The sequence below is a fragment of the Ahaetulla prasina genome, chromosome 2 (assembly GCF_028640845.1).
Source record: "Ahaetulla prasina isolate Xishuangbanna chromosome 2, ASM2864084v1, whole genome shotgun sequence".
NCBI lineage: Eukaryota > Metazoa > Chordata > Lepidosauria > Squamata > Colubridae > Ahaetulla > Ahaetulla prasina.
Window position 1 is genome coordinate 87021106 of NC_080540.1, and position 24655 is coordinate 87045760.

Here is a 24655-nt window from a genome sequence, read left to right on the forward strand (position 1 = left end):
TCGTGGCTCCCACGTAACACCACTGCTGCGCAGTCTGCACTGGCTTCCTGTGGTCTTTCGGGTGCGCTTCAAGATTTTGGTTATCACCTTTAAAGCGCTCCATGGCTTAGGACCCGGGTACTTACGAGACCGCCTGCTGTTACCCTATGCCTCCCACCGACCCGTACGCTCCCACAGAGAGGGTCTTCTCAGGGTGCCGTCCGCCAAACAGTGTCGGCGGGCGGCCCCCAGGAGTAGGGCCTTCTCTGTTGGAGCTCCGACGCTCTGGAATGAACTTTCCCCTGGCTTACGCCAAGTGCCTGATCTTCGGACCTTTCGCCGTGAACTAAAAACATATTTATTTATTCAAGCGGGACTGGCATAATAGTTTTTACTATTTTAAATTGGGTTTTATTGTCTTAAGGTTTTAAATTTTTAAATTTTAATGTTGGCCTTTTTTGCAATTTGCTTCGTTTTAAATTTTGGTTTTAATTGTATATATATTGAGTTTTATCCTGGCTGTACACCGCCCTGAGTCCTTTGGGAGAAGGGCGGTATAAAAATTTAATAAATAAATAAATAAATAAAATCTAGTATGTCTATGGAGATTCCCAATCATTCAGGTCGTGGTGCCTTTCAAAAGGCAACTGGGTTTTCTTGATTTTTCCCCCTTGAAAACTTTTCACTTCTCATCCAAGAAGCTTCTTCAGTTCTGAGTATCTTGGATGAGAAGGGAAATATTTTCAGGGAGGACTCCCCCCCCCCAAAAGAAAGACCAGCTGCCTTTTGAAAAGCACCTTTGGGACAGGTATCTAGAATATATAGCATATTTGAGGTAACTTTTTCTTAAGAAGATAAGAAAAGTTCTGCTGGATGAAACAAAAGATTTAAGGCTGTTTCTGGATCCAGTAGTATTCCCCATTGCCTCTCACACACTTTGATTTCCTCACAAAAGCTTGCAAGAAGCATCTTCAAGTACTAGTAGGCCTATTCTCCACGAAACATGGCCTACCTCTTCAGAAGAAGAAGAAAAAAACAGTGAACAAATAATGTGCTAGAAATCCCTGAGGTTTTATTCAGCTATGGAATTTTTAAGCTTGTATGAAAAAAGAAGATTTGGAAAACACTAATTAATGCTTTTGGGAACATTTTAAGCCTCATCACTTTTCTCTCTTGAGACTCTTTTCTAGCAAACGTGAGAGTTAACACCAAGGGATGAAACAGTAACCCTCAGTTCCATAATATGGTTAAGATGTAATTTGGATTTGTTTCCTTAAAGTACAAGGATATGGGCAATCTAGTAACATGCAAATTATTGCTCTCAAGGTCAGCAGTGAGTTCTGGAGAGACAAGCAATTCAGATTACCTAACAGTGGGGACAAAGAGGGAAAATTATGGCTTATCTTTGGAACCAAATCTTTTAAGAGTATTATATCACATGAGAATTCATATTTAGAAAATGTCATATGCTTGTTAAAGACTTTATTTCTGAAATTTCAAGACACGTTATATAGGCCAGGTTGAGCTGTAAATGCAGATGTGCAGCTGAATTGAATACACATATTAGGAAAGATGCATAAAATGTATCAATGAAAATAATTTGAATCACTAAAACAGCTTTTATTTCTTTAAATTATAATTCAGATATGTCATTCTCACACCTCTAAATATAGCTATGTAGAATTCCTAATTTTTGATATGGCTGATTGGTCTTTATCATATTGTGTGAAATTCTGGTATCTAGTATTATTTTTTAAAAATCTTTTAGACATTGTCTTTTTAAATATTTTTTGGCAGAAATCAATATTAATTAATTGATTGCTTCTGATAACAAATTATGAGGTTGAGTCTCTGTCATTTTTCATTACTTCTGATTATTTTACTTTATTTCAATGCTTTGATAGTTTTTGATGCTGTTTTAATTGGTTCAAGCTGTCTGGGGCACTGCATATAAAATATAAAATGGATCATTTCTTATATATATAAAAATAAACCCTGAAGGAGGGTTTAACACAGAAGCTTAAAAATTTGTGAAAGATTTGATAACAAATGATCACTTGTGGCAATTTGGTCATACTATTCCTGCAGTGAAGAAGATTGGGGTAGCCAGATCATCATCATGACTCTAGATTTAACAAAAATATTAAGCAACTATATTTTTGCATAAACAAAATCAAATGCTAAAAATGTCCATTAATTCTAGTTTTCTTTTCACTGATTTCAATAATTCTGTTGCTAGTAGGCACAAGGGTTTGATATTTGTCAAACAGCTCCTCAGGAGAAGTACTTGAAAGCTATGTACAAATTTCCAGAGGAAAATATATGATAGAGACAGCAGCATATTTTGAAATACTGTATAAAACCTCAGGCATGCATATTGTCAAACACGTTTAACTTCATTCATGTTTATTGGTGCATTCCGATAAATCAAATTCTAAGGTGATGGTTCTTAAGAGTGACTGTGCTTTCATCTTAAGGCCAGCCTTTGATTTTAATAATATAGATGAATATGACTTTATAACTGCAGAACGCTCAAAGGAATCTTTAAAAAAAACTTGAATTTTTTGCTGTTTTTATTCTCCTTTGAAAATAATTCTAGTTTTTGCTGTTTAGCCCAATATATTTTCTTGTCTTTTAGTAAAAGGGTAAGATAACAACTGCAAGTGTTGGGAAAGATCTCCTCTATGTAGAAGAGCAAAGAATAGATTTCCTCTAAGTACAAGAGCAAAGAATAATTTTGAATTATGCAAATGTGGACAGTATTGGCTCTGTAGATTTTGCAAAATTAATATTCCCAGCATTTTTCATTCACTGAACTGGGTGGGACTGCTGGGAAGTGTAGCTTATAAACATCTGTAGAGACATAGATGTTTATGAGCAAACAACATGAGATGATGTAAAAGAACATCCTGTACTTTTTATTACGAACTCCTCAATTTACTACATCAGTCTGATTTTATGTCTTCTGATTAACATTCTACTTGGTAGGGCGGCTCTGTCACTAGCAAACACAACAATGCCAAGAAATGCCATCTGGAGAAATATAAAAATATTGTCTAGTAAAAAACAAAAATCAAGTAAAAATCAACTCAATACATTCTTGTGCTATGGTGGGAAACTGCTCCAAGCACTCTTTTCCAACACTTTCAATCTGAAATCTCTTTTAAAATAAATAAACCTTAATTTGAAATAAAATACAATATACCGTATATACTCGAATATAAGCCGATCCGAGTATAAGCCGAGGTCCCCAATTTTACCCCAAAAACTGGGGTAAACTGGGGACTCGAGTATAAGCCGAGGGTGGAATGAGGCACCCACCGGTTGAAACCCTCCTCCTCAGCTGAGAAGGCTGGCTCCCCGCCCACCCTCTCACTGCACCGCAGGGCTTCAGTCCGTAAAATGTGAAAAAACTCGAGTATAAGCCGATATACTCGAGTATATGGCTTAAAAAAAAAAAAACTTGAGAAATATAAAAATATTGTCTAGTAAAAAACAAAAATCAAGTAAAAATCAACTCAATACATTCTTGTGCTATTGTGGGAAACTGCTCCAAGCACTCTTTTCCAACACTTTCAATCTGAAATCTCTTTTAAAATAAATAAACCTTAATTTGAAATAAAATACAATATACCGTATATACTCGAATATAAGCCGATCCGAGTATAAGCCGAGGTCCCCAATTTTACCCCAAAAACTGGGGTAAACTGGGGACTCGAGTATAAGCCGAGGGTGGGAAATGAGGCACCTACCGGTTGAAACCCTCCTCCTCAGCTGAGAAGGCTGGCGGCTCCCCGCCCACCCTCTCACTGCACCGGCAGGGCTTCAGTCCGTAAAATGTGAAAAAAAAAAAAAACTCGAGTATAAGCCGATATACTCGAGTATGCGGCTTAAAAAAAAAAAAACTTGAGTATAAGCCGATATACTCGAGTATAAGCCGAGGTCCCCAATTTTACCCCAAAACTGGGGTAAACTGGGGACTCGAGTATAAGCCGATATATCTGTAGCTCTGAAATGAACAACATAGCATATTGTAGGTTCCAACAATGTTCATGATAATACTGCAATTTTCCCCCCGAACGCCATCACTCTGCTAAACAAATAATTCCGTCAACACTGTCAAACTATTGACTAAATCTGCACTACTATTAATCTTCTCATCGTTCCCATCACCAATCTTGTTACACTTATGACTGTAACTTTGTTGCTTGTATCTTTACGATTTATACTGTAATTGATTTTTTCCTGATTGCTTAATTTTAGCCTATGACTATCATGAAGTGTTGTATCATTAAGTGTTAAATTTGTATCCTATGACTATCATTAAGTGTTGTAAGTGTTGCACCTTTATGAAGGTTTATTTTATGTACAATGAGAGCATATGCACCAAGACAAATTCCTTGTGTGTCCAATCACACTTGGCCAATTAAAAAAAAATTCTATTCTATTCTATTCTATTCTATAATTGTGCGATTTTAAATTTTGTAAATCTGTGCATAATTTCAATGGAAGTCTTTGGCAGTCTTATAAGACTATAGCAATTTGGGCCACATCACCCAGACAGTTAATAAGGTTTTTCAATGATGCTCAGAGAATGAAAATCTTGCTTATCTCTGCCTTAGTTAGTAATACGGTAAGTGCTAGAGGAAGCACTACAATAAATGTTCCGGACTTCTATGAGTTTTGGCTACGAGGCTTAATCAAAATAAAATATAATGAAAAATCATCAAAAACTTTTCATTTTAACATAGAGTAATAAATAGATCTCCAAATACATAATACATATTTTCCTCAGACACAGCGTATGCCAGAATATTGGAGTTATAAGAAATCTGAAGCAAGCACTTCTCACATTGCTATTAGCCCAAATACATTAATAAGTACACTGAAAGGATTCCTGGGACACTTTAGGTTCCTGACATCATACATACACAATAAATATGCACACTGAGAGCTACTTGCTCTATTCCGACAACTAAATGCCTCGCCCTAAGTCAAGGACATCTGGAGAGAAAAAAGAACATGTCTAAAGTCTCCACATACAGAAATTATTAGATTTCTGGGATGAAAACATAGATTTGAATCTAAAATGAAACTGAACATGACAGTACTAAGCAAAAAATGCACAGTAGGGCTGAGAATTACAACTTGAACTTTACAATCTGTTATTTCAGTATGGTAATCAGAATAAATGCCTTCCAACAATAGTTGGTAAGCATTGTGATCTTTCTGAAAGTGCCTTCATTTGCCAAGTTTTAGCTCACTTTTTTGCTATTGTTGAGAGCAATAGTAAGGGAGCCATAATGTAAGTTTAAGAAAATGATTTTAAATTTAAAAGAAGTTATGAGAAAAGCAAATTGCCTCTCTCTGCTGCCATTAAAGAAGGTCTAAGCATTATCTGCTGGCGAAATGAAAACTTTATACAACCAGAATTTTTGCCAACATCGTAATAAGAAAAACAAAATACTATATGGTGAATTCTAATTTCAATCCCAACGTTTTTGCTGTAGGGTTGGGGTTTTTTGGGTCATTGTCTCAAATGATATTTTTGGAAAAACAAAGAAAACAATCCATCTTCTTTGGTAATCTCATTACCGTCTTGTGATCTATCTACCTCATAAAGCAGATTATGGCTTTGCAACACATTAATTACAGATGCCTCTGATTACAGATGCCACATTCTTCTCCTCTCAATCTTTCTGTCATCTTCAGTACTTTGTAACAATCATGAGCAGGCATCAGTTTTCCTCCTACGCTGTACTCAGATAATTGTTAATCCTAGCCCTTGAAACAGATTCTAGCAGCCAAGAACTCACAGTTCTAGTCTGTTTAGATGGTTGAGACAAGTCAGAATTTTTGAATAAAAGACCATCTGTGGTTAGGTAACTTGAGGGAGGAGTAGAGATATCTCTTGCTTTCTGTATGACATTCTTAATAATGTACTTTGAAAACTACTGCAGTCATCTTTTTTCCCCTTCTCACAATAACCTCAATTACTTAAATTAGATCCTGCCTTCAGAAGGTAGCAACTTTATACCTGTTATACTCCCATAATTAGTTTGAAATGCACATTAACTGTCAGTAATAATAATCCTGTGAACAACAGAAAAAGGAGGCATGGGAGTACTTTCCATTTGTTCAATGGACCACGTTGTGTGGACATTATACAATTTAATTAGATGGCAATTAAGCACTAAGTATTGACTTTATGTTTCATTTAAAGAAGTAACTGGATAGAAGAGATAAGCAATTCTTCTGGATACAAACATAGCAAAAACTTTTAAATAATTCTACTGGATATAAACACAAGGAGAACAGTGCTTGACTGCCTACCTTGCTTCCTTCTAAATCTTTTGTTCCTTGCATTTCTGATTTACCTGAATGGTAATTTTAAATGTAAATTTTACACCCAACCATAATTTAGAAATATAGTTACATGAACTTTGCCTAAATTGGTGAGTTTGAGATATGTTTGAATAACTCTGCTGGAATTTTCAGTTTGCATGGCCAATGGGGATGACTCACAGTAATAGGTAGAATTTGTGAATTGTATTTGTGTGTGTGCATGTGTGTGTGTGTGTCCACCCACAAATACAATTAACTGTGATAGTGAAAATTTGAATGTGGATTAGTGGAATCCAAACTGGATTAACTTTATCATCATTAGTATTAATGTTATCCTGTCAGTTTGCCCACTCCTTACTAGATGTTTCTAGAATGATCTAAAATTTTATAAGCCTATTTAGAATCAGTTGAGAATCAATGTGAGAAGGCTGTTATTTATCTTGTCAAATGTCCACTTTTCAAGCCAACAGTTTTACATCTCTTAAATAACTGTTATGAAATGGTGCTTTTTCTCCAGACTGAAGAGAGACAAAAAATTCCAACTATAACAGATTTAGAAGGTGAAAGCAAGGTGATTTCAGCTAAGTAATGCATTTGATTTATTTTTTCCATTCTAGTCTAATGTTTTAAAATGCAGGAATGTGCAAATTAGAATAAGTAGATGGTGACATTTTAAAACTGATTCCGTCAAAGCTAAAAAAGTTGTTCTCTATCTTAGATTGCCTTTATGTACAAAGCACTGACTGTGCAGAGCTGAACTCTTTAGCTCAGGGGTGTCCAAACTTGGTCCCTTTAAGACTTTTGGACTTCAACTCCCAGAGTCCCTCAGCCAGCAAAGCTGGCTGAGGAACTCTGGGAGTTGAAGTCCAAAAGTCTTAAAGGGACCAAGTTTGGACACCCCTGCTTTAGCTATTAACACATAGCTGCTTTAACCAGTTTTACGGGGGGCAGGGAACCTAGCACAAACAAGGAAAGAAAATTTGTTAACTTTGGAGGTTTTATTATATTGAGAATAAAGTCACTTTTCTCACTTTGATAGGAGTTTATATAGATGTTATGATTTCCTCAGAAGCTACTGAGATATTCACAGTTGATTCTGGAGTTGCTCATCGAATCAGTTTCAGTTAGTTGTCCTGAACATGTTTAGAAAGCGGTCAGCCCTCCCAGATAAACCAGGAAAAATGATTAGATGAAATAATTCCATTTTAATGTAAGGCTACATTAATAGAATTTTGCAAGTCTGAAGGTACAAGCTTTCCACCTCCACTTTAAATCACCTAAACACTTAAGGCGGGTCCTCCGTAAATTTTTTCTCTATGACAGGGTTCCAACCAATGCCCTAATTAAATCATGAACCTCCAGCCAAGAAATTTCAAAAGAAATTCAGTTATTTATTAGGAGCTTCAAGTTGGCACCAAGTGAAACCAACTCTGACCCCACTTAATTTACGTTCCGGCTCTGACCCTGTTTCCCCCCTCCTCCCAAGATGTGTCATCAGTCACATTCTCCAACTAAGCAATTTTCACAGGTTGTAAAGATCACTCCCCTTCAGCCACTGAAGGTAACCGGGGAGACGGCCTTGACAGAGATATGGCTTGAATGTGCTTTTGTTTTGACTGACGTGCTGCCTCACTGCACTGCAGGATGGGAAAACATTTGTTTTCCCATCCCCCCTGCCTATGGCAACTCAAGAGCAGACCAGGAATGCTTTGCGAGTTCACAGTCTGATCATTAATCCATTGGGGGCTCCTACGTCTCTTGTCTGATTGTTTCCTAGGCAGTATGTCTTTCCTTCAGTCTTCCACACATTCCATTACAAAAGTTGACATTAATAACTACTTGTATGTTGCACATTTGCTCATTCTGGTCACTTTATAGATCAAAAGCAAGGGTTGGCAAACTTTTTCTATGAAGGGCCAGATCCCATCTCTCCTCCATCTCTGTAGGCATGGCTGGTAGGTCTGCAGGCCAAGGAGCATGGCAGTCATTGCATGACTCCAGTCTGCAAGCAACAGCACTGCTGATGGACTGCCACAACCATCTACTTTCTGCCTGCCTCCCTATTTATTCTTAGATCATAAGTTAGATACTTGGCCCAGAGGCTTCTATTTGCCTATGCCTGGTAAGTCCCTCTCTAAAAGAGGAGGTAGTTTCAGTTATTTTGAATTAGAGAATTTTGCTCCCACTCCTGAAGAAATTCCCTTTGGGCCCCATCCTATTATCAATCCACTTAATCCTTGATCTGGATATTTGGGCCATTAAAAATTGATATATTGTTTCTTTTAAGTATTATGCCATGGCTCAATTGCAGTTAACCAAAGTAGTATTTGTGAGCGGGATCTTGGATCCTAGTGGACAATCACTTAAATATGAGCCAGCAGTGTGCTGCACCTGCCAAAAAAACCAACACAATCTAGGCTGCATTAACAGAGGGGTATATCATGTGAAGTGTTAATACCACTGTATAATGCCTTGGTAAGGCCACACTTGAAATACTGCATCCAGTTTTGGTCACCACACTATAAAAAAGATGTTGAGAATCTAGAAAAAGTGCAGAGAAGAACAACAAAGATGATTAGGGAACTGGAGGCTTAAACATATAAAGAATTGTTGCAGAAATTGGATATTAATAAAGAGAAGGACTAGGGTGATATGATATCAGTATTACAATATTTCAGGGTCTGACACAAAGAGGAGGGAATCAATCTATTCTCCAAAGTACTTGAAGGCAGGACAAAAAGCAATGGATGAAAAATAATCAAGGAGAGAAATAACCTAGAACTAAGGAGAAATTTCCTGACAGTTAACAATTAATCAGTGGAACGACTTGCCTCCAGAAGTTGTGGATGGTCCAACACTGGAAGTTTTAAAGACGTGATTGGACAACCATTTGTCTGAAACGGTATAGGGTTTCCTGCCTGAGCAGGGGATTGGACAAGAACACTTTCAAGATCATTTCCAACTCTATTATTCTGTTAATCTCCAAGATCTGATATTCTAAAGAAAATGTATAATCAGACCCTATTAATGAAGCCATCTGGAGATGTTCTTCAACAAGCCCTAATATTTAGAGTCTTACAGAGAAAAGTGGATTGTCCTTGCAGTTATCAAGCCTTATTTTGCTAAATCAACAGCTGCATTATTTCATTATTAGTATTTATTTCAAATGTTTCAGAAACTTTTTGTTTCTGAACTCTGGTCCTTTGAGTTGACACTAACGATTCATTAGAGGAGGTAAATAAGAATAGGATTTTAAAAAAGGATGAGAAAAAATATAACTAATTTTAAATTTAATGGAATTGAAATGAAACACAGTTGTGATGTTGCGCCACATATAGTAAATGATTTGTCTTTCAACTATTTGGTGGCTATTTTATAAGAACATCTAAAGGAGACTCACTTAAAGTTTTGGAAGGCACAAATAACCCTGAGGCTTCAGATCTAAATTAATTTTGGAGGCAATCAGATATATAACACTTGAAAGCAGCCATTTCAGATAGTATGTAGGCATTTCTTTAAAGCTATCCTATATCTTTGGTAGGGACACGGTGGCTCAGTGGCTAAGATGCTGAGCTTGTCGATCGAAAGGTCGGCAGTTCATCGGTTCGAATCCCTAGTGCCATGTAACGGGGTGAGCTCCCGTTACTTGTCCCAGCTTCTGCCAACCTAGCGGTTTGAAAGCAGGTAAAAACTGCAAGTAGAAAAATAGGGACCACCTTGGTGGGAAGGTAACAGCATTCCGTGTGCCTTTGGCATTGAGTCATGCCGGCCACATGACCACGGAGACGTCTTTGGACAGCGCTGGCTCTTCAGCTTTGAAATGGAGATAAGCACTGCCCCCAGAGTCGGGAACGACTAGCACATATTGTCGTGTCCCACTCCTCCTCTGATGGCCGGGTCGGGGAAGTCCGTATCAAGCATGCCTCTGCAGCTCTGCCAAAGTCCTATCAGAGTCCTCAGGACAGGCAGGAATCCAAGGTGTGACTTCAGCAATCCAGATTAGACTTTGCCTGACTCAGAAAATGCAAGAAAGCAGATCCTTTATATAGGCCATGGGGTGTGGCTCCATGACTCAGCACTTATCCAGGCCTGCCCCTCCCTTCCTTTTGCTGACGTCGCCTCTCCATTCTCTGGAAGCGAGGATCTGTCCACTGCATCATTTCGTCCCCAGCTGCCGGTAATCCCAGCTCGTGGCTGGCTTCAGGTGCACATGCTATCGGAGGGAGGTTTGTTTGCTCAGTTTCTCCGGGCATGGTGCCAGGACTGGGGGCTGGAGGCATGCCAGGACATTCTCCTGTACTATCAGTGTCTGGCAGGAGATGAGAAGGGCCTGGCTGCGGCAAGGGGGGCGAGCGAGGCACAACACATATGTGCGAGGGGAATCTTTACCTTTACCTATATCTTTGGTATAATTTTCATTTATCCTTTTTTCTCATTCATTCATTCATTTATTAATTTGTATGGCTCCCCATCTCACAAGACAACAAAACAAAACCCACAACATAAAACCCATGATACCATAGTTGAAACAGTAATAATTCGTAATCAATGTTTTGCTCTATTTTTCTACTCTGAATTGGCCAGTTACTTACATGAGTTGAGTGGCTAAAGAAATTGAATAAATAAACAGTTTACAAATAATGCATATGACTGCAGCAATTATTGCTTCTGTATCTTTATTTTGATCACAAGGCATGGGAGAAAGGGGGAGTGGGGAGGTGTTGAAAATTAATTTGCTTTGCGTCTGTTTTTAGTGAGTCAATTAACTTTTCCTGCACTAATATTTAGATTGGAACACACTTATGAATTGGATTGTATGCTTCTTCAAATTTGTTGATGCATCTTTTGGTTTAAGACTTGTGGGAAAAAGTATGTATTAGAGAAAATTGATGAGGTAGATGTGTTTTGGGAGAATGAGTGCATCTTAAATTGAATACATAAGGAAAATTATATATCCTTCTATCCTTTTAGTTCTACAGATTTTTGTAGTTTAAATTCAATGGCTGATGAATAGACTGATCTTATCATTCAATATATGTCCATGATAGCTAATCTATGGCATGCATGCCACAGGCACGCCTCCCACTGCCCAGCTAGTTGTCAGGTCTCTGCCATGCATGCATGGGGCATGTGTGTGTGTGGGGGGGGCACACATGCATACAGGTGTGTGTGCATGTGGGGGGGGCAGGGTGCATGTGCAGGGGGCGCATGCACGTTGCCATTTGGGGGTTCAGGCACGTACGCGTGCTTTGGGCACTTGGTCCAGAAATGGTTAGCCCTCACTGATATATGTCAAATTAACATGTTTTATTATTTATACATTAAATTTATAATTTATAAATAAAAAAATGTTGTGGTTCGAGGTGATTCATGAATCAGAAATTGAATACTTTAGCCATTTAATTTATTGAGATCAAAGCAAGGGTTGAATGCAGACAGTCTCAAAGTCCTAATTCTAAGTTTTTCCTTGAGCAAGGCTCCTTCCTGAATTAGTGAGATTATATGTGAATTAAGTATACAAACTGACTCAGTAAAAAGATATGTTTGTTTGGTTGCAATTAGGTGCAAAGTGTTCATATGTTTTATGTTTTGAGGACCATGTGCCTTTTCTTTGGTTTTTCAAAGGGATGTTTACCTTTGCCTGAAAATGCAGAATACTGGGAAATATCCACAGAAACATTTTGAGATTATTTATTTATCTGGAGATAAAAGAAATAATGTTCCAACTTCCTGAGAGTATTCTCTTGCATCTGCTACACTATTTTCACTTCTCTGTGTGGGATTCTTTGTTCCATGAACCTTTTGAACAGCTGGAAAAAAAAACTATTGGTCCTATAGATCTATTTTTTATATTTTAAAAGGTGCTACCATACTGTTTTGAAATGGATTGGACTTCTACAGAACACAGATATCAAGATTAACTTCAATGAGTCAAGGCACTTACAAAACTTGGTCCTTTTGTCCAACTCTTGAAAGCAGCATTGGATTGTTACAACACAGCCTCCGTCCTTATTATGCATGTGTGGATGTGCAATGACACACTGCACATACAAATGGGACAGAACTTGGATCACAATGGCTTTTGCATTTGCAGACAACTGTGTCTAAAATAAATCTCAGTGAGAAAAATCTCAGGGATGTAAAAGATATTTTCTGAACTGTACTCTCCGCAGGCAAAAATTCCTGCATTTATCTTCACCACTTTTCTGTGAATGTGTGGTACGGAAAAAATGTCACAAGTCTACATTGTTGACAACCTGTTGTGAGTGCTGCTATTTTCAATTCTGTCTTTTTATATATACCCCTGTAACAATTTATGCCACAAAAGAGTATTGTGGGTTTTTAATTTTGGATGTAGAAGTTACCTGTTGCAGTTTTCCCTTGGGTTAACACTGAACTAGAAAAGCAGCTTTAAAAAAATAATGAAACCTTTGGGAATATGATTTTTGCAATGGTAGACCTTGCTGATTCATACTACAATCCTGTACAATTAGCACCTTTTGTTGTGATCTTTAAATAACCTACAACTTTGTAGGTTGCCAGTTACATATAAAATATAAAGTTGTATCTGACCTAGTCAACAACTCCAGGAAACAGGAAACGTTCCATTACCATTACTACTTAAAAAGAACTGAACTCAGCCTCTTAATTTCTGTCTTCTAAGCAGGAAGTAGAATTGAGATTCAGTCAACCTATTGCATCTTCAGAACTGTGCTGCAGGGAAGTATGGTGGGAATCATAGCTTTTTCATCCTGAAATGTTAACTATTGTGAGTTATATTTGTGAGATGGCCAACTTTATAAATTTGCTAGCTAACTAAACTAAACTAACGGGCGGGCGGACTGACTGACTGACTGACTGACTGACTGACTGACTGACTGACTAACTAACTAACTAACTATCTGCCTGTTCTTGTTGACCTCAAATTTTGGAGGTATTTGGAATTGTTTTTGTTTCTTCACCCATTTTTAACTTATTGTGCTGTGTCTCCTGACAACTTGCAAAGTCCCTGAAAGACAGACTCTTCACCCACCAAGACATGGAGGCTAAGTCTTGGTGGGTGAAGATACTGTCTCTCTGGGATTTTGCTTTTCTTCCTCCAGGGAAGGCATCCATGGACTCTCTCCCCTTCCTCCTCTGACCTAGGAACCAACAACTTGGCCTTCATATTCAGAAACTTTACTATCCAACCTTTCCTTTCTATACCAGTCTTTGTAGTTTTCTCGTTTCTCCCCTTGTTTTCTCTCATCTCATTCTCTATAATTTTGGGTTCTCTATAATTTTGGGTTAGGTCGGCAGCATCTCCCCCATTATTTGAGGGGGTGAGTTTTCTTCTCCTCAGAGTTCTAGACTAGAAAAGTCATAAAGTTGCCAAGTTGGAGACCCCTGATCTAGACAGCCAAGAAAAAAAATTGATTAATTAACAAACCGAGCCCAAGTGATAGTAAACAATAACTTTCGTGGTCCTTGAGAAATACATTCTGGCATGAGTCTGCAAAAGGGGAGAGAGGAAGGTCAATTCTAGGCTTAAACTGTACTATCATGAGAGCTGATGAACTCATTTGGCTGACAGTGAAAGCTGTTATGGGGTAGAGGGACATAGCATTTCCATTGGTCTAGTCTTCTACAGACTCATGCCAGCACTGCTGCAGCCATACCAAGGCACTAAAATCCATATGCCACACAACTGTCTGAGGTGGGGATTCATTGTACAAATACAAAAGCTCTTCAAAGAGAAGTGTTTGCATGTGCATGAAGGCTTCTACTATATATAACTCACCTGCACATGTGGTGATTGGCTTTTAGTGACCTCGCCAAATCAGTTGCTAACTGCTATTTATGTACTGAGACCTTCATGTGATGGTAATACCTGAACAGAAGCGTTTGGTTGCTTCTAATAAAGAAATTGTCCAAATATATTTCTCAAGGATCACGAAAGTTATTGTTAATTATAACTTTGGTTTGGTTTGTTAATTAATCAATTTCAATTTTTTTCTTGGCTGTCTATATCCGGGGTCTCCAACTTGGCAATTTTATGACTTGTGGACTTCAACTCCCAGAATTCCTCAGTCAACGCATGCACTGGCTGAGGAATTCTGGGAGTTGAAGTCCACAAGTCATAAAGTTGCCAAGATTGGAGACCTCTGGTCTAGATTCTTAGTTTTCTCCAACACCAAAAGTCAAAGGTGAAAATACTCTTCCTCCCTTGCTTTTTCAAAGCCCAACATAGGGTGTAAAGTGCATCGTGACCTGCACAATTCTGATCTTTATATGTGTAGATACATCACTGATTTGAATATCTTTTTCAATCTTTTCTTCATCACTACTCTACCAAGTTCTACTGTATAGTCACCATGACTGTTTGTTCCTTCACTGTTGATAGTCAGTCCTAAAAGGCAGAACCTATCCATCACTTTGATATCTTCATTGTAACTTCCAAGTCTGTTCTGCCTGTTGTCCTTTGTTTAGTCTACTTTATATTTAATTTTAGTCCCAATTTTCTCACTGTGCTTTTTGACTTTTATTACTAGAGTTTGCAGATCCTTTGCATTTTCAGCTATGAGAGGAAATTTATTATTTTAAAGAATCAAGAAAACTGTTTTTGTTTGTTCATTTTTGAAGCTTATCGAGCAACAATTTTAGACTAGTGAAGAAAATCCTTTAGAGGCCCAAAATATGTTGGACATTAAAAATAAATTTATGTTACCAGTGAAGACCTTGATTAGCTAATTAGAACACAAGGGTAATGTAAATGTGGTTGCTCATCTGAGTATTTGTGAAATATTATGCTCATGCTGATGTTTAACAAAAATAAAAAGAAGGAGGGGATGTTGCAGGCCACATAGTCTATTTAGCCTTAATTAGATGCTGACAATCTGGAATGAGTTTGAATTAAAATGGCCACCTAGAAGTAGACAAAGAAAAGGATTTGTACTGCAGAAACTGATAAATGCAGGACCAGCTAGAACTCAATTATTAGAAAACCTATATTATGGCATTTGCCAAAAGAGCCAAGATCTATTCCTGGGCATAGATGGCCACAAGATTGAGATTCATTATCCTATTAAAATACCTGGAAATGGTCCTTCATTTTGCCAACTATAGGAAACCCCTGTAGACTAAAGCCTTCTCAAATCACTGCATGTCAGGGAATGTATGCATCTGCATACATACATTCCAAAAACTCTACAGTACTAACCAGAGCATACAAAACATTTGCTAGACCTATTCTAGAATACAGCTCACCTGTCTGGAACCCATACCACATCTCTGACATTAATACAATTGAACGCGTCCAGAAATATTTTACAAGAAGAGGTCTCCGCTTCTCTGAAAACAACAAAATACCTTATACCACCAGACTTGAAATCCTGGGATTAGAAAACTTAGAACTCCACCGACTCCGACAAGACCTGTGTTTAACTCATAGAATCATCTATTGCAATATCCTTCCTGTTAAAGACTACTTCAGCTTCAATCGCAATAACACAAGAGCAAACAATAGATTCAAACTTAATGTTAACCACTTCAATCTTGATTGCAGAAAATATGACTTCTGTAACAGAGTTCTTAACACTTGGAATTCACTACCTGACTCTGTGGTCTCTTCTCAAAATCCCAAAAACTTCAACCAAAACTGTCTACTATTGACCTCACCCTATTCCTAAGAGGACTATAAGGGGCGTGCATAAGAGCACAAAAGTGCCTACCGTTTCTGTCCTATTGTTCCCTTTCATTATATCAAATTAATATAGTTGTTGCATACTTTTGCTTATCTATATGTTTATATGATGTGTTGTTGTTTTATGTCAACATTGCGTATACAGTTGTGACAAAATAAGATAAAATAAAATAAAAATAAAAATTTGGGGACAGTTGCATAGGTGTTGCATTTACAATTCTGCAAATGTTAAGGTTCTGGCTAAGGGGCACTCAAACAGCAAAGCACAGAACCGGACATTGGATCAACCAATCAGCATGCAGGATACATGCCTCTATACAGCACGTGGTTGGGATTTGGGAGTGTGCTTGTCAGCCCATCTGTAGCCATTTGCAACCTTCAGTTACCCATCAACCCCTTCGCAGTGTAGGTATGTGGCCAATGTCTGTGCACAATTGCAGGCAACTCTAAATCAAGCTTAAGTTGCTGAAAATGCACAGAGGACCTCATCTGTCATCCTTAAAATCCACAAGGCAGGAGGTGGTAAGAATATACCTGCAGCATTATTTTTCAAATTATCTGAAGCAAGCCAATAGCACACTTTCTTTATGGTGCCCAGCTAGGCATCCTTCTTCAATTTTGCACTATTAGAACTTTTTTGATTCAAATTTCTAAGATCAGCCATCCAAGTCCCAAAATGAGTCTTTAATATCACCTTGACACTAAAACAAGGCCTTATGAAAGTGAAAGTTAGAGTGTGGGTGACCATATTTAATTATTGGCTCAGACTATATTTTTTCTCCTTGGCCTCACCCCCTTAACTATGAAGAATAATTTTCAGTCTACATGTAAAATGGCAGTGACAACGAAAATCTCATCCTTGGGCTTCTCTTCCGATCTTCTACTCAGCATGGGATATGACGAGTCCAAAGTAATCATTAGTGTGTAGAAGACACAGAGGCAAATTGGATCTAGCCAGGTCCCCAGCATTTATTGCCAATAAATCCAAAAGATCCTCTCCTTCCCCTATGACAGTGATGGTGAATCTTTTAGACACCGACTGCCCAAACTGCGCATGCCTGCATGCCCAAACTGAAAGGTACGCATGCACAGACATGCACAGACATGCGAGCATGCGCGCCAGAGACCCAAAGACCAGCTGGCCGGCGAGAGGCAGGGTATCTCAACACTGGCAGCGCAGCAAGAGGTAAGATCTTTTTTCTTTTGCAAGCTTCTGTTTCATTTGCAGGGAAACAGAAACTCATGAAAGACACGCCACGGAGATCTGACTTGGGGCAACAGCGCGAATGCCAGCAGAGAGGGCTCTGACTGCCATCTCTGGCACGCGTGCCATAGTTCACGATGGCCCTATGACATACTTAACTAAACTGAAGTATGAAACCACCAGAAGGTCTTTATTTTGGCAAAATGCCATGTTGTCCCCCTTCAAACTGTCCTTGAAGGCCAATACAGGAAGAGTCTCTTGATGGAGAGACAATTTCCCTGTAACAATGGACACACAGAAACAACAAAGCATTTGCTTCTCCAGTGTCTGTATTAGAGAGATATTTGTCCTAGCTCCATCATCTTACCATTATTACATAAACACATAAGTTATGTTCTACACCTCCCTGCTGCTTTTAAATACTAACCCTACTATAACATATAATATTGTCAGGTTCTGCACAGAGATGCTTAAAACCCACCAGGTGATGACTTGTGCTACAACCTTATAACTGAAGTTTTTAGTTCATTTCATCCTTTCCTTTTTTTTCAGTGATAAACTGATCTTAATGAGCACCTAGTTCATTATGCTGGAGTGCTCTGAACTGTGACAGAATTATATAAGATTAGATCTGGTTCTGTTAATTGAAAACCTTATATTGATTTATCTGTGAAATTGACTTATTTACAATCTCAATCCCAACACTCATATAATACACCATGGCACAACAACCCACAATATGAAGGCACAAGACTCCTTTAACAGCTATCCCCAAGAAAATCCCAACCCCAAACAAGGATCTAACATTAGAAACATAAACCCATTTAAAAAGTATCCCTTTCACCGTTTTCCAGAAGGTTTAAGGAGGTTAGGCACACTCAAGGGGCAAGGGCTCAAAGCAGGGGTGAAATCCAGCAGATTCTGACAGGTTCTGGAGAACTGGTAGATGAAATTTTGAGCAGTTCGGAGAACTGGCAAATACCATATCTGGCTGGCCCCAGAGTGGGGTGGGAATGGAGATTTTGCAATATCCTTCCCTCAGGAGGGGTGGGTGGGAATGGGTATTTTGCAGTATTGTTCCCTGCCATACCCACCAAGCCATGCCCACATAACCGGTAGTAAAAAAAAATTGGATTTCACCACTGGTTCAAAGCATTGGAACCAGTGTGGAGAATGTCTCCTGGTTCCCATCTCCTAAGAGATTGGAAACTAAAGCATCCCCTCCCTAAATAACAGCAGACTGAATGTATTCAGAAAAGGTATTGAGGTAAAGGACAAGATAAAGGACTCCCTGTCTGAATGATTCTACTACAATCTGTCTTGCTCTGAGCTGTCTGAAAAGGTCATGATTCATTTCATTAAAGGACTGCTGATATCAAACAATTGAAGGCAGTTATCATTGGTGGTAATTATAATTCCTGTGATGGTTGGAATCTCTCCCAGAAAACTGTACAACATGGTAAAAAGACTCGGTAATTTAGCTACCCGTAAGAACAACAGTGGTATGAGTGTAAGCTCCTGCTAGGTTCAGTCTTTGCTGCTTATGTCAAAACAGGAAAACTGAAACCAAGAATATGGGAAGAAAGCCAATCAATTGAGAAGGAACTCCAAAATCAAATCAGAAAGAAGATGATGCAAACCAATTCTGTGGTGTTACCAAGAAACAAGTATAGATATGACTGAAACCTTATCCCATGTTTGAATGAAAAACAATGAGTTTCAATTTGGAATTTGAAAAGCTCAAATGAAAGCAAATGTGAAATTATCAAAAATGAAATGCAATATATTGTATGAGATAGTTTAGGAAAGGATCAAGTGAATTCAAACGTTTATGTGAGAAATATAATGTAAATATAGAGTGAAAAGATACAAAGGAATGAAGTAGTGGAAGTGTCATTCAAAAAGAGATCAACCAAATGTTATTGATGATAATCCAATTAATGCTAGAATTAGATCAAGAAGAATGACTTCTTATCCAGCAAACATAGATGTTATTTAAGTATTATATACTAATGAGTGACTAGAATGCCTATGTTAGAAAAACTGAGAAACCTGGATATGCAGTAAAATTTGGATAAGGCCTTTTGTAAAAGCAAATCTTTGTTGACAAAACCTACTTCAAATAACCTAACCTGGACATCAATAGATGCACGGCATCAGAATCAAATAGAAAACCAACAACAGCCATCAAAAGATGGAGAAACACAACAAGAACACATTCAGGTACATGAGGCGATCATGAATTATATACAAGGTAAACTTAGAAAATGAAAGGAAACAACACAGAACAATTAGAACATTAGTGTAAGAAACAAACTCAGGATGCTTCATTTATTTAAAAGAGAACCTGATGAACTATGGGAGAAATCAAAACAGAAAAATTCCAAAAATTCAAAGTGGAAGAGATGCAATTGGCTTTCAGAACAAGCAATTATGCCAGCCAAAGAAAAGAGAAGATGAAAGCTTGGGCAATAGGAATGACATATACACAATGATATGTAGTCTTCTATCAAGCCAGAAAAAGCAAGAAAGTACTCGCTATCAAGAATATTAATAATTGGGGCACGTAACAAGAACATGAGAAATATTTTTCAGATGATCAGAGAAATTACAGCTAGGATGGAATACTCAAGAGTGATCACAGGAATGATCTCATATAAGCAAAAGAGTTTAAAGGAAAATTGATATGCTATGCTGAAACCATTTGTAAAAGTGATTACTGAAGAACAGAAACATTTGCAGAGACAGAATATATTCAGGAACCAAGCAAATAGGAAGTCACCACAGATAGAGGAAAAGCCTCTTCCACTATTTAAAGATGCAGAATAAGAAATTAAAGCGCTCATAGTTATGTGCCTAGAAATATGAAGCAAGGATGTTTTTGGGTGCTTTCAAGTTGGTGTTTTTTTTTATAAAAAAGTTTTATTTTTACATTCATATCCAACAACTCATCCAATGTACAGTCATATACAATTAGTCGGGCTTGCCCAGTCACCACCCCCTCCTTTTAACTCTCTTCCCTCTTCTACCTTCTTCTACTTTCCAGACCTTCCTCCCCTTCTCTTATCTACATCCTCTCCTCCCTCCACTCCATACCTTCCTTCTCCTTCTTCTACCCCTCTTCCTTCCTCTTCTACCCCTCTTCTCCTCTTTCCTACTCCTACTCTCTCCTCTTTTCTCCCTCCCCACCATTCTAAAATGGTAGCTGGGCAAACCTGACCCTACATTAATTATATTTATACATCTTCAATAATCCCTGTACATTAACCATCACTCCATCCTCTACCCTCAACCCCCCCAATTGCCCTCCCCCTTGCCCCCCACCCCCCACCCCGACTTCCCAGAACAAAATGCAGGGTATCAAAACTAACAATCATAATCCAAAATAAATCTTAAATTATAATCTCTAGTCACTCCACACATAATCACACTCTCAATTCCCCTCTCCTTCAAAAATATATCTAATACAAAATATTTCCTAAATTTACTCATATGCTATTCAATATTTTTTATTGATACTTATTTTGAATATAATCAATCCACATTTTCCATTCTAAAATATATTTTTCTTGTGTATAGTCTTTCAAATAAGCAGAACTTTTTGCCATTTCTGCCAGATTTGATACTTTGAGTGTCCATTCTTCAATTGTAGGTAATTCTTCTTTCTTCCAATATTGAGCAATCAAAAGTCTTGTGGCTGTTATTAAGTTCAAAATCAATTTAGTCTCTATAGCTGTACAATCCATAATTATTCCTAGTAGAAAGAACTGTGGAGTAAACTTAATCTTCTTTTTCAGAATGTTCTGCATGATCCACAATACTTTAATCCAAAATGCTTTAACTTTTTTACAAGTCCACCATATATGGTAATAAGTGGCATCTTCACAGTCACATCTCCAACATTTAGCCTGTACATTTGGATACATACATGACAACTTTTTGGAGTCTAAATGCCATCTATAAAACATCTTATAAATATTTTCTCTCATATTTTGCGCTTGTGTAAATTTAACATTCCTCACCCAAATTCTTTCCCAAGTTTCCAACATTATTGGTTGCTGAAAATTTTGTGCCCACTTAATCATACAATCCTTAAACAATTCAGTCTCTGAGTCTATTTCTACTAATACATTATACAACCTCTTAATATGCTGTTGACCTTGATCTCTCATTTGTTTTAATAAATTATCCTCAGTTTGCTTAACACCTATTTTTTGATCTAATTTCCATCTAGCTTGTAATTGTCCATATTGAAACCATGTATAATTTTTCCCTTCTTCCCCCATCTTTTCTCTGGATTTTAATTGTAATCCCCCCTTTTCCATACAAAGGAGTTCTTTATAGGTAACTACCTCCATCTTTTGATATATATTTATATTTTCTATCATGTGTCTCGGGATTGCCCATATTGGAATCTTTCCATCTAATTTATATTGATATTTCCTCCAGACCCTCAATAATGCATTTCTGATTATATTATTTTTAAATATTTTATCAACTTTCTTATCATATAATAAATAGGCATGCCACCCATATAACAAACCATAACCTTCTATATTCAAAACTCTTTCCTCAGTTAAATTAATCCAATCAGTAATTAATGATAAGACAACTGCTTCATAATACAATTTTAAATTAGGCATTTTAAGACCCCCCCTTTCCCTTGTGTCCTGCATTATTTTTAATTTTATTCTTGGTTTTTTGCCCATCCATACAAAATTATTAACCCCCTTTTGCCATTCCTGTAATTTGATATTGTTCTTAAGTACCGGTATCATTTGAAACAAAAATAGAAACCTGGGCAAAACATTCATTTTTATAGCTGCTATTCTTCCCAGCAAGGATAGTTGTAACTTCTTCCAATTCTCCATTTCTTTCCATACCTTCTGCCACAATACCTCATAATTATTTTTGTATAATTTGACATTTGAAGCTTTATTATATTTAGGAATAATATATATTCCTAAATATTTAACCTTTTTAACGATTTCAAAACCCGTAGTTTTTTCTAACTCTTCTTTTTGTTGTATATTCACATTTTTAGTTATTATCTTTGTCTTTTGATGATTCACCTTAAATCCAGATACTTTACCATACTGACCAATTATTTCTTTTAAACCAGTAGCTGAGTATATTGGTTGAGATACAGTAACAACCAAGTCATCTGCAAAAGCTCTTAATCTATAATCTTGATGTTTAATTCTAATTCCCTTTATTCGATTGGAACCACATATTTTATTCAAAAGAATTTCTAAAGTTAAAATAAAAATTAATGGAGACAAGGGGCATCCCTGTCTTGTCCCTTTCCCAATTTTAAAAGTTTCTGTTAACCCACCATTTACTATTATTTGTCCCTTTCCCAATTTTGTCCCTTTCCCAATTTTAAAAGTTTCTGTTAACCCACCATTTACTATTATTTGTGCTGTTTGATCTGATATATTGCTTTAATTGCATGGATAAAATAATCCCCAAATTGCATTTTTTCTATTACTTTCAAGTTGGTGTTGATGCCTGATAACTGCCTGGAGTGGTCCCTGCAGTTTTGTGGCAAGATTTCAGAACTGATTTTCCATTGCCTCTTTCCTAGGGCTGAGAAGGAAGGAAGGAAGGAAGGAAGGAAGAAAGAAAGAAAGAAAGAAAGAAAGAAAGAAAGAAAGAAAGAAAGAAAGAAAGAAAGAAAGAAAGAAAGAAAGAAAGAAAGAGCAATTGGACCAAGTACTTTGTACTGGGACTAGAACTCCCAGTCTCCAACCCAGTGCCTTAACTAGACTATATCAAATTGTCTTTTATGAGGCCAATAGTCCAGAGTACATTCCTATAGGAGTACGTTCCTATATTCTTCATTGAAGAATGAAAATGCAAGAGATTGTGAAAATTAACAAATTGTTGCTTTATTTAATCATACAGATTTACATAAATTTATAAAGTTACAGAAGAAGCTACATGGAAAGAGAGATGACTGAAGAAAAAATAAGTTTTACAGGAGATAGCAAGATAGCACAGGATGAATGAGGAGAGCAAGAGAACCTCAGGTGATTTTCCATGGTTTATGCACCACAGCAAAATCATTGGGTATATCAGGGGTTTCAAATTCAAATTATTAGGAATGCTGCCTAAGGATTAATTTTGAAGTTTTTTCACATACTGATATGGAAATCTCTAGCTATTCAAAAACCTTAACTACAAAATAGAACTACTTAAAAAAACATAGCTGCCAATTATTTCACTTGGCTCTTGTATGACAGCTATTTTCATTAACTGAGACAGTCCCAGCTCCTGAGTCATCATCTTGGCCAAGATTTGCCTTCAAGTTGCTCCTACAAGAAGTTTTATCACATCAGAAGTACCCACTATTAAACAGAATCATTATCATTATCATCATCACCATCTCTCTCTCTCTCTGGCAGAGTCCTTCTTTACCCCCACCTCCACCATAGGAAACTTATTAGTTTCCTCATTGCCCTTCCCATTCCTTACCTGGCAGATAGACGCTCAAGGTGGGACAGTCAGACCCAGTCTTTCTCCTTCTTAGCTGCTTTCTCCTTTGGATAGTCCCAACCTGTTTTCTATGGACAAGGGGCACCTCCATGTTGCCCTGATCAATAGCCTCAGAAGCAATGCTACCCTGGAGTTAACCACGAGAATAGGAAAGAGTTCCCACAAGATGACAAAAGTAAAGCAAGCAGTATAAGAAACCTCCATGTGCCAACTGCTTGCCACTCTTCTTCCTGGAGCATTTTCTATTGTCAAGCTGTAAATCTATATGCATGAAGGTTCTAACCTAGCTGGAAGTGATTTCCATTGTGAAGTTTTCCTTCTTATTCATTTTTATGCAGGGGTTCCCTGAAAATTATTTTAAGAATTCCTCCCAGATCAAAAGTTTGGAAAAGGCTGCTCTAGTGGATGAGCTAGTGAAAATCCATTCCCTTTCTCAAACATAACATTAACTTGGATTTTATTTTTTTTACACTTCATCTTCTCTTTTGATCCTTTCATAATGAGCTCCCCTAAATAACCTTTACTTGTGGCTAATGAAGTGGTATCACCTGCATTTCTCTGATAATTAGCTTTTTATCTCTCATTTTTATTTCAGCTGTCTTCCATTAAAATTTATATTCTTACATTTGTATATAAATTAAGCATATAAGGAGATAATATGCACACACATTCACTTTTTTTTAATGCTTTTCCAAACTGATTTCTTACAGTAATTTCTTATCTTCGGAAGACTAAGTTGTTATGGTGTACCTATTATTTTCAATGTGTTCTATATTCTGCCACAACCTATTTTACCTGAAGTCCCAAACCTATGGTCCTGAAATCACATACAATCTTCCAGTTATTTTTTATGGACTAAAATAACCATTTATAGGAATTTCTAACCTACACAATCCACACTTTACAAGATTTACAACAATAGCAAAGAGGCAGGCTCAGGGGTGAAA

At 37.4% G+C, this 24655-nt stretch overlaps 1 protein-coding gene across 4 annotated transcripts in view; it reads right to left on the reverse strand.

Annotated features, from left to right (window-relative positions):
• The window catches only part of GRIA1 (glutamate ionotropic receptor AMPA type subunit 1), a 280511-nt gene that overhangs the window by 128106 nt on the left and 127750 nt on the right, over nt 1-24655 (reverse strand). The gene's annotated exons all lie outside the window — the stretch shown is intronic.